Source organism: Oncorhynchus gorbuscha, linkage group LG19 (assembly GCF_021184085.1).
Source record: "Oncorhynchus gorbuscha isolate QuinsamMale2020 ecotype Even-year linkage group LG19, OgorEven_v1.0, whole genome shotgun sequence".
Taxonomy (NCBI): domain Eukaryota; kingdom Metazoa; phylum Chordata; class Actinopteri; order Salmoniformes; family Salmonidae; genus Oncorhynchus; species Oncorhynchus gorbuscha.
This window is the reverse complement of record NC_060191.1, coordinates 68055327-68070634: the sequence shown is the minus strand read 5'-3', so window position 1 is coordinate 68070634 and position 15308 is coordinate 68055327. Positions and strand designations below refer to the sequence as shown.

At 44.9% G+C, this 15308-nt stretch overlaps 1 protein-coding gene across 4 annotated transcripts in view; it reads left to right on the top strand.

Moving 5' to 3' along the window:
- LOC124004628 (tumor necrosis factor receptor superfamily member 19L-like) overlaps positions 1–15308 on the top strand; it is a 49639-nt gene that overhangs the window by 854 nt on the left and 33477 nt on the right. The gene's annotated exons all lie outside the window — the stretch shown is intronic.

Genomic DNA, 15308 nt, shown 5'->3' with positions numbered 1-15308 from the left:
TAAACTCTGTGTGTTTAGTCAGGAAGGCAGTTTGATTGACCACAAAGAGGAGAGGAATCCTCTGAAAGTTAATTGTTCCTTTATTTAGCTGTTGGATAACTTTACACTCTGTTTCTCAGTGGGATGGCACAGAGAAGGTGAGAGGGAGGGAGAGAGGGAAGGAGGGAGAGAGGGAAGGAGGGAGGGAGAGAGGGAACAAGAGAGAGGGAAGGAGGGAGGGAGAGAGGGAACAAGAGAGAGGGAAGGAGGGAGGGAGAGAGGGAAGGAGGGAGGGAGAGAGGGAAGGAGGATGGCAGAGAGGGAAGGAGGGAGGGAGAGAGGGAACAAGAGAGAGGGAAGGAGGGAGGGAGAGAGGGAACAAGAGAGAGGGAAGGAGGGAGGGAGAGAGGGAAGGAGGGAGGGAGAGAGGGAACAAGAGAGAGGGAAGGAGGGAGGGAGGGAACCATTGAGAGGGAAGGAGGGAGGGAGAGAGGGAATGAGGGAGGGAGAGAGGGAAAGAGCGAGGGAGAGAGGGAACAAGAGAGAGGGAAGGAGGGAGGGAGAGAGGGAACAAGAGAGAGGGAAGGAGAGAGGGAGAGAGGGAACAAGAGAGAGGGAAGGAGGGAGGGAACAATTGAGAGGGAAGGAGGGAGGGAGAGAGGGAAGGAGAGAGGGAAGGAGGGAGGGAGAGAGGGAAAGAGCGAGGGAGAGAGGGAGGGAGAGAGGGAACAAGAGAGAGGGAACAAGAGAGAGGGAAGGAGGGAGGGAGAGGAGGGAGAACAAGGAGAGGAGGAGGGAGGGAGAGGGGGAAAGAGCGAGGGAGAGAGGGAACAAGAGAGAGGGAAGGAGGGAGGGAGAGAGGGAACAAGAGAGAGGGAAGGAGGGAGGGACAGAGGGAACAAGAGAGAGGGAAGGAGGGAGGGAGAGAGGGAACAAGAGAGAGGGAAGGATGGAGGGAGGGAGAGAGGGAACAAGAGAGAGGGAAGGATGGAGGGAGGGAGAGAGGGAAAGAGCGAGGGAGAGAAGGAACAAGAGAGAGGGAAGGAGGGAGGGAGAGAGGGAACAAGAGAGAGGGAAGGAGAGAGGGAAGGAGGGAGGGAGTGAGGGAACAAGAGAGAGGGAAGGAGGGAGGGAGGGAGGGAGAGAGGGAAGGAGAGAGGGAGAGAGGGAAGGAGGGAGGGAGGGAGGGAACAAGAGAGAGGGAAGGAGGGAGGGAGAGAGGGAAGGAGAGAGGGAGTGAGGGAACAAGAGAGAGGGAAGGAGAGAGGGAAGGAGGGAGAGAGGGAAGGAGGGAGGGAGAGAGGGGACAAGAGAGAGGGAGAGAGGGAAGGAGGGAGGGAGAGAGAGAGGGAACAAGAGGGAGGGAAGGAAAGACAGAGAAGGAGGTAGGGAGAGAGCGGTGCAAAGAGAGAGGGAAGAAAATAAATAGGATATTTGAAGTCTGAAGAGTTAAACAACTCACTCTCTCCTCCATGGAAACAATTGTGATGTCCGGTGTCCAGGTGTGTTGGATCAGCCTCTGTAGGAGGTATAGATGGAGCCGGCAGACTCAGGTTACCGAAGGCTCTGAAGGAGGTATAGATGGAGCCGGCAGACTCAGGTTACCGAAGGCTCTGAAGGAGGTATAGATGGAGCCGGCAGACTCAGGTTACCGAAGGCTCTGTAGGAGGTATAGATGGAGCCGGCAGACTCAGGTTACCGAAGGCTCTGTAGGAGGTATAGGTGGAGCCGGCAGACTCAGGTTACCGAAGGCTCTGTAGGAGGTATAGATGGAGCCGGCAGACTCAGGTTACCGAAGGCTCTGTAGGAGGTATAGATGGAACCGGCAGACTCAGGTTACCGAAGGCTCTGTAGGAGGTATAGATGGAGCCGGCAGACTCAGGTTACCGAAGGCTCTGTAGGAGGTATAGATGGAGCCGGCAGACTCAGGTTACCGAAGCCTCTGTAGGAGGTATAGATGGAGCCGGCAGACTCAGGTTACCGAAGGCTCTGTAGGAGGTATAGATGGAGCCGGCAGACTCAGGTTACCGAAGCCTCTGTAGGAGGTATAGATGGAGCCGGCAGACTCAGGTTACCGAAGCCTCTGAAGGACTATTATTGCTATTATTATTATTATTATTATTGTTGTTGTTGTTGTTGTAGTGTTATGACTGCTTACATGTGTTTTATCTTCCCGTGCTACAGGTGTGTTATCTTCCCATGCTACAGGTGTGTTATCTTCCCATGCTACAGGTGTGTTATCTTCCCATGCTACAGGTGTGTTATCTTCCCATGCTACAGGTGTGTTATCTTCCCATGCTACAGGTGTGTTATCTTCCCATGCTACAGGTGTGTTATCTTCCCATGCTACAGGTGTGTTATCTTCCCATGCTACAGGTGTGTTATCTTCCCATGCTACAGGTGTGTTATCTTCCCATGCTACAGGTGTGTTATCTTCCCATGCTACAGGTGTGTTATCTTCCCATGCTACAGGTGTGTTATCTTCCCATGCTACAGGTGTGTTATCTTCCCATGCTACAGGTGTGTTATCTTCCCATGCTACAGGTGTGTTATCTTCCCATGCTACAGGTGTGTTATCTTCCCATGCTACAGGTGTGTTATCTTCCCATGCTACAGGTGTGTTATCTTCCCATGCTACAGGTGTGTTATCTTCCCATGCTACAGGTGTGTTATCTTCCCATGCTACAGGTGTGTTATCTTCCCATGCTACAGGTGTGTTATCTTCCCATGCTACAGGTGTGTTATCTTCCCATACTACAGGTGTGTTATCTTCCCATACTACAGGTGTGTTACAGAGTTTACCTCTAGATTTTGTAATTGAAGTGTAGCTCAGTTGGTATAGCAACGGCAGGATAGTGTGTTTGATTCCCAGGACCACCCGAACATAAACGGTGTGTATCAATGACTCTAAGTCTCTTTGGATAAAAGCCTCTTCAATGGCATATTACTATTTCTTGCTTGGCGCTGTTTACTGTGTGTGTGTATGTGTGTGTGTGTGCGTGTGGGCATGTACGTGTGTGTGTGTGTGTGTGTGTGTGTGTGTGTGTGTGTGTGTGTGTGTGTGTGTGTGTGTGTGTGTGTGTGTGTGTGTGTGTGTGTGTGTGTGTGTGTGTGTGTGTGTGTGTGTGTGTACGTGTACGTATGTGTGTGTGTGTGCGTGTGGGCATGTACGTGTGTGTGTGTGTGTGTGTGTGTGTGTGTGTGTGTGTGTGTGTGTGTGGGCGTGTACGTGTACGTATGTGTGTGTGTGTGCGTGTGGGCATGTACGTGTGTGTGTGTGTGTGTGTGTGTGTGTGTGTGTGTGTGTGTGTGTGTGTGTGTGTGTGTGTGTGTGTGTGTGTGTGTGTGTGTGTGTGTGTGTGTGTGTGCGTGCGTGTGTGCGTGTGCGTGTGGGCGTGTACGTGTACGTATGTGTGTGTGTGCGTATGGGCATGTACGTGTGTGTGTGTGTGTGTGTGTGTGTGTGTGTGTGTGTGTGTGTGTGTGTGTGTGTGTGTGTGTGTGTGTGTGTGTGTGTGTGTGTGTGTGTGTGCGTGTGTGTGCGTGTGTGGGGTGGCAGGTAGCCGAGCAGTTAAGAGCTTTGGACCAGTCTCTGCTATCAGCTCAGTAAACCCCTGTGTGTCTGACCTGTCTCTGCTATCAGCTCAGTATATCTGACCAGTCTCTGCTATCAGCTCAGTAAACCCCTGTGTGTCTGACCTGTCTCTGCTATCAGCTCAGTACACTGACCTGTCTCTGCTATCAGCTCAGTAAACCCCTGTGTGTCTGACCTGTCTCTGCTATCAGCTCAGTATATCTGACCTGTCTCTGCTATCAGCTCAGTATATCTGACCTGTCTCTGCTATCAGCTCAGTATACCCCTGTGTGTCTGAGCTGTCTCTGCTATCAGCTCAGTAAACCCCTGTGTGTCTAACCTGTCTCTGCTATCAGCTCAGTATATCTGACCTGCCTCTGCTATCAGCTCAGTAAACCCTTGTGTGTCTGAGCTGTCTCTGCTATCAGCTCAGTAAACCCCTGTGTGTCTGACCTGTCTCTGCTATCAGCTCAGTAAACTCTTGTGTGTCTGACCTGTCTCTGCTATCAGCTCAGTAAATCTGACCTGCCTCTGCTATCAGCTCAGTAAACTCTTGTGTGTCTGACCTGTCTCTGCTATCAGCTCAGTATATCTGACCTGTCTCTGCTATCAGCTCAGTAAACCCCTGTGTGTCTGTCCTGTCTCTGCTATCAGCTCAGTATATCTGACCTGTCTCTGCTATCAGCTCAGTAAACCCCTGTGTGTCTGACCTGTCTCTGCTATCAGCTCAGTATATCTGACCTGTCTCTGCTATCAGCTTAGTAAACCCCTGTGTGTCTGAGCTGTCTCTGCTATCAGCTCAGTAAACCCCTGTGTGTCTGACCTGTCTCTGCTATCAGCTCAGTATATCTGACCTGTCTCTGCTATCAGCTTAGTAAACCCCTGTGTGTCTGACCTGTCTCTGCTATCAGCTCAGTATATCTGACCTGTCTCTGCTATCAGCTCAGTAAACCCCTGTGTGTCTGACCTGTCTCTGCTATCAGCTCAGTATATCTGACCTGTCTCTGCTATCAGCTCAGTAAACCCCTGTGTGTCTGACCTGTCTCTGCTATCAGCTCAGTAAACTCTTGTGTGTCTGACCTGTCTCTGCTATCAGCTCAGTATATCTGACCTGTCTCTGCTATCAGCTCAGTAAACCCCTGTGTGTCTGACCTGTCTCTGCTATCAGCTCAGTAAACCCCTGTGTGTCTGACCTGTCTCTGATATCAGCTCAGTATATCTGACCTGTCTCTGCTATCAGCTCAGTAAACCCCTGTGTGTCTGACCTGTCTCTTCTATCAGCTCAGTATATCTGACCTGTCTCTGCTATCAGCTCAGTATACCCCTGTGTGTCTGAGCTGTCTCTGCTATCAGCTCAGTAAACCCCTGTGTGTCTAACCTGTCTCTGCTATCAGCTCAGTATATCTGACCTGTCTCTGCTATCAGCTCAATAGACCCCTGTGTGTCTAACCTGTCTCTGCTGTCAGCTCAGTATATCTGACCTGCCTCTGCTATAAGCTCAGTAAACTCTTGTGTGTCTGACCTGTCTCTGCTATCAGCTCAGTATATCTGACCTGTCTCTGCTATCAGCTCAGTAAACCCCTGTGTGTCTGACCTGTCTCTGCTATCAGCTCAGTAAACCCCTGTGTGTCTGACCTGTCTCTGCTATCAGCTCAGTAAACCCCTGTGTGTCTGACCTGTGTCCACTGTCCATGAACTCTGTCTGTTACATCTAAATACTATTTACCAGCCAGAGCCTGTCTCTCAGTCAACGTTATGACAGTATGTGTCATGTTGAGTTGTTACTGTAATGATTCAGGCGTGTGTCATGTTGAGTTGACACTGTAATGATTCAGGCGTGTGTCATGTTGAGTTGTTACTGTAATGATTCAGGCGTGTGTCATGTTGAGTTGTTACTGTAATGATTCAGGCGTGTGTCATGTTGAGTTGTTACTAATGATTCAGGCGTGTGTCATGTTGAGTTGACACTGTAATGATTCAGGCGTGTGTCATGTTGAGTTGACACTGTAATGATTCAGGCGTGTGTCATGTTGAGTTGTTACTGTAATGATTCAGGCGTGTGTCATGTTGAGTTGTTACTAATGATTCAGGCGTGTGTCATGTTGAGTTGACACTGTAATGATTCAGGCGTGTGTCATGTTGAGTTGACACTGTAATGATTCAGGCGTGTGTCATGTTGAGTTGTTACTGTAATGATTCAGGCGTGTGTCATGTTGAGTTGTCACTGTAATGATTCAGGCGTGTGTCATGTTGAGTTGACACTGTAATGATTCAGGCGTGTGTCATGTTGAGTTGACACTGTAATGATTCACGTGTGTCATGATTCACTGTAATGATTCAGGCGTGTGTCATGTTGAGTTGACACTGTAATGATTCAGGCGTGTGTCATGTTGAGTTGTTACTGTAATGATTCAGGCGTGTGTCATGTTGAGTTGTTACTAATGATTCAGGCGTGTGTCATGTTGAGTTGTTACTAATGATTCAGGCGTGTGTCATGTTGAGTTGACACTGTAATGATTCAGGCGTGTGTCATGTTGAGTTGTTACTGTAATGATTCAGGCGTGTGTCATGTTGAGTTGTCACTGTAATGATTCAGGCGTGTGTCATGTTGAGTTGACACTGTAATGATTCAGGCGTGTGTCATGTTGAGTTGACACTGTAATGATTCAGGCGTGTGTCATGTTGAGTTGACACTGTAATGATTCAGGCGTGTGTCATGTTGAGTTGTTACTGTAATGATTCAGGCGTGTGTCATGTTGAGTTGTCACTGTAATGATTCAGGCGTGTGTCATGTTGAGTTGACACTGTAATGATTCAGGCGTGTGTCATGTTGAGTTGACACTGTAATGATTCAGGCGTGTGTCATGTTGAGTTGACACTGTAATGATTCAGGCGTGTGTCATGTTGAGTTGTTACTAATGATTCAGGCGTGTGTCATGTTGAGTTGACACTGTAATGATTCAGGCGTGTGTCATGTTGAGTTGACACTGTAATGATTCAGGCGTGTGTCATGTTGAGTTGTTACTAATGATTCAGGCGTGTGTCATGTTGAGTTGTCACTAATGATTCAGGCGTGTGTCATGTTGAGTTGTCACTGTAATGATTCAGGCGTGTGTCATGTTGAGTTGTCACTGTAATGATTCAGGCATGTGTCATGTTGAGTTGTTACTGTAATGATTCAGGCGTGTGTCATGTTGAGTTGACACTGTAATGATTCAGGCGTGTGTCATGTTGAGTTGTCACTGTAATGATTCAGGCGTGTGTCATGTTGAGTTGTTACTAATGATTCAGGCGTGTGTCATGTTGAGTTGACACTGTAATGATTCAGGCGTGTGTCATGTTGAGTTGACACTGTAATGATTCAGGCGTGTGTCATGTTGAGTTGTTACTGTAATGATTCAGGCGTGTGTCATGTTGAGTTGTCACTGTAATGATTCAGGCGTGTGTCATGTTGAGTTGACACTGTAATGATTCAGGCGTGTGTCATGTTGAGTTGACACTGTAATGATTCAGGCGTGTGTCATGTTGAGTTGACACTGTAATGATTCAGGCGTGTGTCATGTTGAGTTGTCACTGTAATGATTCAGGCGTGTGTCATGTTGAGTTGTCACTGTAATGATTCAGGCGTGTGTCATGTTGAGTTGACACTGTAATGATTCAGGCGTGTGTCATGTTGAGTTGTTACTACGTAATGATTCAGGCGTGTGTCATGTTGAGTTGTTACTGTAATGATTCAGGCGTGTGTCATGTTGAGTTGTCACTGATTCAGGCGTGTGTCATGTTGAGTTGTCACTAATGGCGTGTGTCATGTTGAGTTGTTACTACAGGCGTGTGTCATGTTGAACTGATTCAGGCGTGTGTCATGTTGAGTTGTTACTGTAATGATTCAGGCGTGTGTCATGTTGAGTTGTTACTGTAATGATTCAGGCGTGTGTCATGTTGAGTTGTCACTAATGATTCAGGCGTGTGTCATGTTGAGTTGTCACTAATGATTCAGGCGTGTGTCATGTTGAGTTGTTACTAATGATTCAGGTGTGTGTCATGTTGAGTGTCATGTTGATGTTGTTACTGTAATGATTCAGGCGTGTGTCATGTTGAGTTGTTACTGTAATGATTCAGGCGTGTGTCATGTTGAGTTGTTACTGTAATGATTCAGGCGTGTGTCATGTTGAGTTGTCACTAATGATTCAGGTGTGTCGTTGAGTTGTCACTAATGATTCAGGCGTTGTCATGTTGAGTTGTCACTAATGATTCAGGCGTGTGTAATGATTCAGGCGTGTGTCATGTTGAGTTGTTACTAATGATTCAGGCGTGTGTCATGTTGAGTTGTTACTAATGATTCAGGCGTGTGTCATGTTGAGTTGTTACTAATGATTCAGGCGTGTGTCATGTTGAGTTGTTACTAATGATTCAGGCGTGTGTCATGTTGAGTTGACACTGTAATGATTCAGGCGTGTGTCATGTTGAGTTGTCACTGTAATGATTCAGGCGTGTGTCATGTTGAGTTGTTACTAATGATTCAGGCGTGTGTCATGTTGAGTTGTTACTGTAATGATTCAGGCGTGTGTCATGTTGAGTTGTTACTAATGATTCAGGCGTGTGTCATGTTGAGTTGTCACTAATGATTCAGGCGTGTGTCATGTTGAGTTGTCACTAATGATTCAGGCGTGTGTCATGTTGAGTTGTTACTAATGATTCAGGCGTGTGTCATGTTGAGTTGTCACTAATGATTCAGGCGTGTGTCATGTTGAGTTGACACTGTAATGATTCAGGCGTGTGTCATGTTGAGTTGTCACTAATGATTCAGGCGTGTGTCATGTTGAGTTGTTACTTGATTCAGGCGTGTGTCATGTTGAGTTGTCACTGTAATGATTCAGGCGTGTGTCATGTTGAGTTGTTACTAATGATTCAGGCGTGTGTCATGTTGAGTTGTTACTAATGATTCAGGCGTGTGTCATGTTGAGTTGTCACTAATGATTCAGGCGTGTGTCATGTTGAGTTGTTACTAATGATTCAGGCGTGTGTCATGTTGAGTTGACACTGTAATGATTCAGGCGTGTGTCATGTTGAGTTGTTACTAATGATTCAGGCGTGTGTCATGTTGAGTTGTCACTAATGATTCAGGCGTGTGTCATGTTGAGTTGTCACTGTAATGATTCAGGCGTGTGTCATGTTGAGTTGTCACTGTAATGATTCAGGCATGTGTCATGTTGAGTTGTTACTGTAATGATTCAGGCGTGTGTCATGTTGAGTTGACACTGTAATGATTCAGGCGTGTGTCATGTTGAGTTGTCACTGTAATGATTCAGGCGTGTGTCATGTTGAGTTGTCACTGTAATGATTCAGGCGTGTGTCATGTTGAGTTGTTACTGTAATGATTCAGGCGTGTGTCATGTTGAGTTGTCACTGTAATGATTCAGGCGTGTGTCATGTTGAGTTGACACTGTAATGATTCAGGCGTGTGTCATGTTGAGTTGTTACTGTAATGATTCAGGCGTGTGTCATGTTGAGTTGTTACTGTAATGATTCAGGCGTGTGTCATGTTGAGTTGTCACTAATGATTCAGGCGTGTGTCATGTTGAGTTGTCACTAATGATTCAGGCGTGTGTCATGTTGAGTTGTTACTAATGATTCAGGCGTGTGTCATGTTGAGTTGTTACTAATGATTCAGGCGTGTGTCATGTTGAGTTGTTACTGTAATGATTCAGGCGTGTGTCATGTTGAGTTGTTACTGTAATGATTCAGGCGTGTGTCATGTTGAGTTGTCACTAATGATTCAGGCGTGTGTCATGTTGAGTTGTCACTAATGATTCAGGCGTGTGTCATGTTGAGTTGTTACTAATGATTCAGGCGTGTGTCATGTTGAGTTGTTACTAATGATTCAGGCGTGTGTCATGTTGAGTTGTTACTAATGATTCAGGTGTGTGTCATGTTGAGTTGTTACTAATGATTCAGGCGTGTGTCATGTTGTTGTTACTAATGATTCATGTTGTTGAGTTGACACTGTAATGATTCAGGCGTGTGTCATGTTGAGTTGACACTGTAATGATTCAGGCGTGTGTCATGTTGAGTTGTTACTGTAATGATTCAGGCGTGTGTCATGTTGAGTTGTCACTGTAATGATTCAGGCGTGTGTCATGTTGAGTTGTTACTGTAATGATTCAGGCGTGTGTCATGTTGAGTTGTTACTGTAATGATTCAGGCGTGTGTCATGTTGAGTTGTTACTGTAATGATTCAGGCGTGTGTCATGTTGAGTTGTTACTGTAATGATTCAGGCGTGTGTCATGTTGAGTTGTTACTAATGATTCAGGCGTGTGTCATGTTGAGTTGTCACTAATGATTCAGGTCATGTTGTTGTCATGTTCAGGAGTTGACACTGTAATGATTCAGGCGTGTGTCATGTTGAGTTGTTAATGATTCAGGCGTGTGTCATGTTGAGTTGTTACTATTTCAGGCGTGTGTCATGTTGAGTTGTCACTAATGATTCAGGCGTGTGTCATGTTGAGTTGTTACTGTAATGATTCAGGCGTGTGTCATGTTGAGTTGACACTGTAATGATTCAGGCGTGTGTCATGTTGAGTTGACACTGTAATGATTCAGGCGTGTGTCATGTTGAGTTGTTACTGTAATGATTCAGGCGTGTGTCATGTTGAGTTGTCACTGTAATGATTCAGGCGTGTGTCATGTTGAGTTGACACTGTAATGATTCAGGCGTGTGTCATGTTGAGTTGACACTGTAATGATTCAGGCGTGTGTCATGTTGAGTTGTTACTGTAATGATTCAGGCGTCATGTTGAGTTGTCACTGTAATGATTCAGGCGTGTGTCATGTTGAGTTGTCACTGTAATGATTCAGGCGTGTGTCATGTTGAGTTGTCACTGTAATGATTCAGGCGTGTGTCATGTTGAGTTGTCACTGTAATGATTCAGGCGTGTGTCATGTTGAGTTGTTACTGTAATGATTCAGGCGTGTGTCATGTTGAGTTGTCACTGTAATGATTCAGGCGTGTGTCATGTTGAGTTGTTACTGTAATGATTCAGGCGTGTGTCATGTTGAGTTGTCACTGTAATGATTCAGGCGTGTGTCATGTTGAGTTGTCACTGTAATGATTCAGGCGTGTGTCATGTTGAGTTGTTACTAATGATTCAGGCGTGTGTCATGTTGAGTTGTTACTGTAATGATTCAGGCGTGTGTCATGTTGAGTTGTCACTGTAATGATTCAGGCGTGTGTCATGTTGAGTTGTTACTGTAATGATTCAGGCGTGTGTCATGTTGAGTTGTCACTGTAATGATTCAGGCGTGTGTCATGTTGAGTTGTCACTAATGATTCAGGCGTGTGTCATGTTGAGTTGTTACTGTAATGATTCAGGCGTGTGTCATGTTGAGTTGTTACTGTAATGATTCAGGCGTGTGTCATGTTGAGTTGTTACTGTAATGATTCAGGCGTGTGTCATGTTGAGTTGTTACTGTAATGATTCAGGCGTGTGTCATGTTGAGTTGTCACTGTAATGATTCAGGCGTGTGTCATGTTGAGTTGTTACTGTAATGATTCAGGCGTGTGTCATGTTGAGTTGTTACTAATGATTCAGGCGTGTGTCATGTTGAGTTGTCACTAATGATTCAGGCGTGTGTCATGTTGAGTTGTTACTGTAATGATTCAGGCGTGTGTCATGTTGAGTTGTCACTGTAATGATTCAGGCGTGTGTCATGTTGAGTTGTTACTGTAATGATTCAGGCGTGTGTCATGTTGAGTTGTTACTGTAATGATTCAGGCGTGTGTCATGTTGAGTTGTCACTAATGATTCAGGCGTGTGTCATGTTGAGTTGTCACTAATGATTCAGGCGTGTGTCATGTTGAGTTGTCAATGATTCAGGAGTTCATGTTTGTTACTAATGATTCAGGCGTGTGTCATGTTGAGTTGTTACTAATGATTCAGGCGTGTGTCATGTTGAGTTGTTACTGTAATGATTCAGGCGTGTGTCATGTTGAGTTGTTACTAATGATTCAGGCGTGTGTCATGTTGAGTTGTCACTAATGATTCAGGCGTGTGTCATGTTGAGTTGTTACTAATGATTCAGGCGTGTGTCATGTTGAGTTGTTACTAATGATTCAGGCGTGTGTCATGTTGAGTTGTTACTAATGATTCAGGCGTGTGTCATGTGAGTTGTCTAATGATTCAGGCGTGTGTCATGTTGAGTTGTTACTAATGATTCAGGCGTGTGTCATGTTGAGTTGTCACTTGAGTTGACACTAATGATTCAGGCGTGTGTCATGTTGAGTTGTTACTAATGATTCAGGCGTGTGTCATGTTGAGTTGTTACTAATGATTCAATGTGTCATTCAGTTGTTACTAATGTTCAGGCGTGTCATGTTGAGTTGTTACTAATGATTCAGGCGTGTGTCATGTTGAGTTGTCACTAACTAATGATTCAGGCGTGTGTCATGTTGAGTTGTCACTAATGATTCAGGCGTGTGTCATGTTGAGTTGTCACTAATGATTCAGGTGTGTCATGTTGAGTTGTCACTAATGATTCAGGCGTGTGTCATGTTGAGTTGTTACTAATGATTCAGGCGTGTGTCATGTTGAGTTGTTACTAATGATTCAGGCGTGTGTCATGTTGAGTTGTTACTAATGATTCAGGCGTGTGTCATGTTGAGTTGTCACTAATGATTCAGGCGTGTGTCATGTTGAGTTGTTACTAATGATTCAGGCGTGTGTCATGTTGAGTTGTTACTAATGATTCAGGCGTGTGTCATGTTGAGTTGTCACTAATGATTCAGGCGTGTGTCATGTTGAGTTGTCACTAATGATTCAGGCGTGTGTCATGTTGAGTTGTTACTAATGATTCAGGCGTGTGTCATGTTGAGTTGTCACTAATGATTCAGGCGTGTGTCATGTTGAGTTGTCACTAATGATTCAGGCGTGTGTCATGTTGAGTTGTCACTAATGATTCAGGCGTGTGTCATGTTGAGTTGTCAGGCGTATGTTGATTGACTTCAGGCGTGTGTCATGTTGAGTTGTTACTAATGATTCAGGCGTGTGTCATGTTGAGTTGTTACTAATGATTCAGGCGTGTGTCATGTTGAGTTGTCACTAATGATTCAGGCGTGTGTCATGTTGAGTTGTCACTAATGATTCAGGCGTGTGTCATGTTGAGTTGTTACTAATGATTCAGGCGTGTGTCATGTTGAGTTGTCACTAATGATTCAGGCGTGTGTCATGTTGAGTTGTCACTGTAATGATTCAGGCGTGTGTCATGTTGAGTTGTCACTAATGATTCAGGCGTGTGTCATGTTGAGTTGTCACTAATGATTCAGGCGTGTGTCATGTTGAGTTGTTACTAATGATTCAGGCGTGTGTCATGTTGAGTTGTCACTGTAATGATTCAGGCGTGTGTCATGTTGAGTTGTCACGTAATGATTCAGGCGTGTGTCATGTTGAGTTGTCACTGTAATGATTCAGGCGTGTGTCATGTTGAGTTGTCACTGTAATGATTCAGGCGTGTGTCATGTTGAGTTGTCACTAATGATTCAGGCGTGTGTCATGTTGAGTTGTCACTAATGATTCAGGCGTGTGTCATGTTGAGTTGTTGAGTTGTTACTAATGATTCAGGCGTGTATGTTGAGTTGACTTCAGGCGTGTGTCATGTTGAGTTGTTACTGTAATGATTCAGGCGTGTGTCATGTTGAGTTGTCACTAATTGATTCAGGCGTGTGTCATGTTGAGTTGTTACTAATGATTCAGGCGTGTGTCATGTTGAGTTGTTACACTAATGATTCAGGCGTGTCATGTCATGATTCAGGTGTGTGTCATGTTGAGTTGTTACTGTAATGATTCAGGCGTGTGTCATGTTGAGTTGTCACTGTAATGATTCAGGCGTGTGTCATGTGACTTGATTCAGGCGTGTGTCATGTTGAGTTGTTACTGTAATGATTCAGGCGTGTGTCATGTTGAGTTGTTACTGTAATGATTCAGGCGTGTGTCATGTTGAGTTGTTACTGTAATGATTCAGGCGTGTGTCATGTTGAGTTGTTACACTGTAATGATTCAGGCGTGTGTCATGTTGAGTTGTCACTGTAATGATTCAGGCGTGTGTCATGTTGAGTTGTTACTGTAATGATTCAGGCGTGTGTCATGTTGAGTTGTTACTGTAATGATTCAGGCGTGTGTCATGTTGAGTTGACACTGTAATGATTCAGGCGTGTGTCATGTTGAGTTGACACTGTAATGATTCAGGCGTGTGTCATATTGATTCAGATTCAGGCGTGTGTCATGTTGAGTTGTCACTGTAATGATTCAGGCGTGTCATGTTGAGTTGACACTGTAATGATTCAGGCGTGTGTCATGTTGAGTTGACACTGTAATGATTCAGGCGTGTGTCATGTTGAGTTGACACTGTAATGATTCAGGCGTGTGTCATGTTGAGTTGTTACTGTAATGATTCAGGCGTGTGTCATGTTGAGTTGTCACTGTAATGATTCAGGCGTGTGTCATGTTGAGTTGACACTGTAATGATTCAGGCGTGTGTCATGTTGAGTTGTTACTGTAATGATTCAGCGTGTGTCATGTTGAGTTGTTACTGTAATGATTCAGGCGTGTGTCAGAGTTGTTACTAATGCGTGTGTCATGTTGAGTTGACACACTGTAATGATTCAGGCGTGTGTCATGTTGAGTTGTTACTGTAATGATTCAGGCGTGTGTCATGTTGAGTTGTTACTGTAATGATTCAGGCGTGTGTCATGTTGAGTTGTCACTAATGATTCAGGCGTGTGTCATGTTGAGTTGTTACTGTAATGATTCAGGCGTGTGTCATGTTGAGTTGTCACTGTAATGATTCAGGCGTGTGTCATGTTGAGTTGTTACTGTAATGATTCAGGCGTGTGTCATGTTGAGTTGACACTGTAATGATTCAGGCGTGTGTCATGTTGAGTTGTCACTGTAATGATTCAGGCTGTATGTTGAGTTGTTACTATTTCAGGCGTGTGTCATGTTGAGTTGACACTGTAATGATTCAGGCGTGTGTCATGTTGAGTTGACACTGTAATGATTCAGGCGTGTGTCATGTTGACTTAATGATTCAGCGTGTGTCATGTTGAGTTGTCACTGTAATGATTCAGGCGTGTGTCATGTTGAGTTGTTACTGTAATGATTCAGGCGTGTGTCATGTTGAGTTGTTACTGTAATGATTCAGGCAGCGTGTCATGTTGAGTTGTCACTGTAATGATTCAGGCGTGTGTCATGTTGAGTTGTCACTGTAATGATTCAGGCGTGTGTCATGTTGAGTTGTCACTGTAATGATTCAGGCGTGTGTCATGTTGAGTTGTTACTGTAATGATTCAGGCGTGTGTCATGTTGAGTTGTTACTGTAATGATTCAGGCGTGTGTCATGTTGAGTTGTCACTGTAATGATTCAGCGTGTGTCATGTTGAGTTGTCACTGTAATGATTCAGGCGTGTGTCATGTTGAGTTGTTACTAATGATTCAGGCGTGTGTCATGTTGAGTTGTTACTAATGATTCAGGCGTGTGTCATGTTGAGTTGTTACTAATGATTCAGGCGTGTGTCATGTTGAGTTGTTACTAATGATTCAGGCGTGTGTCATGTTGAGTTGTCACTAATGATTCAGGCGTGTGTCATGTTGAGTTGACACTGTAATGATTCAGGCGTGTGTCATGTTGAGTTGACACTGTAATGATTCAGGCGTGTGTCATGTTGAGTTGTTACTGTAATGATTCAGGCGTGTGTCATGTTGA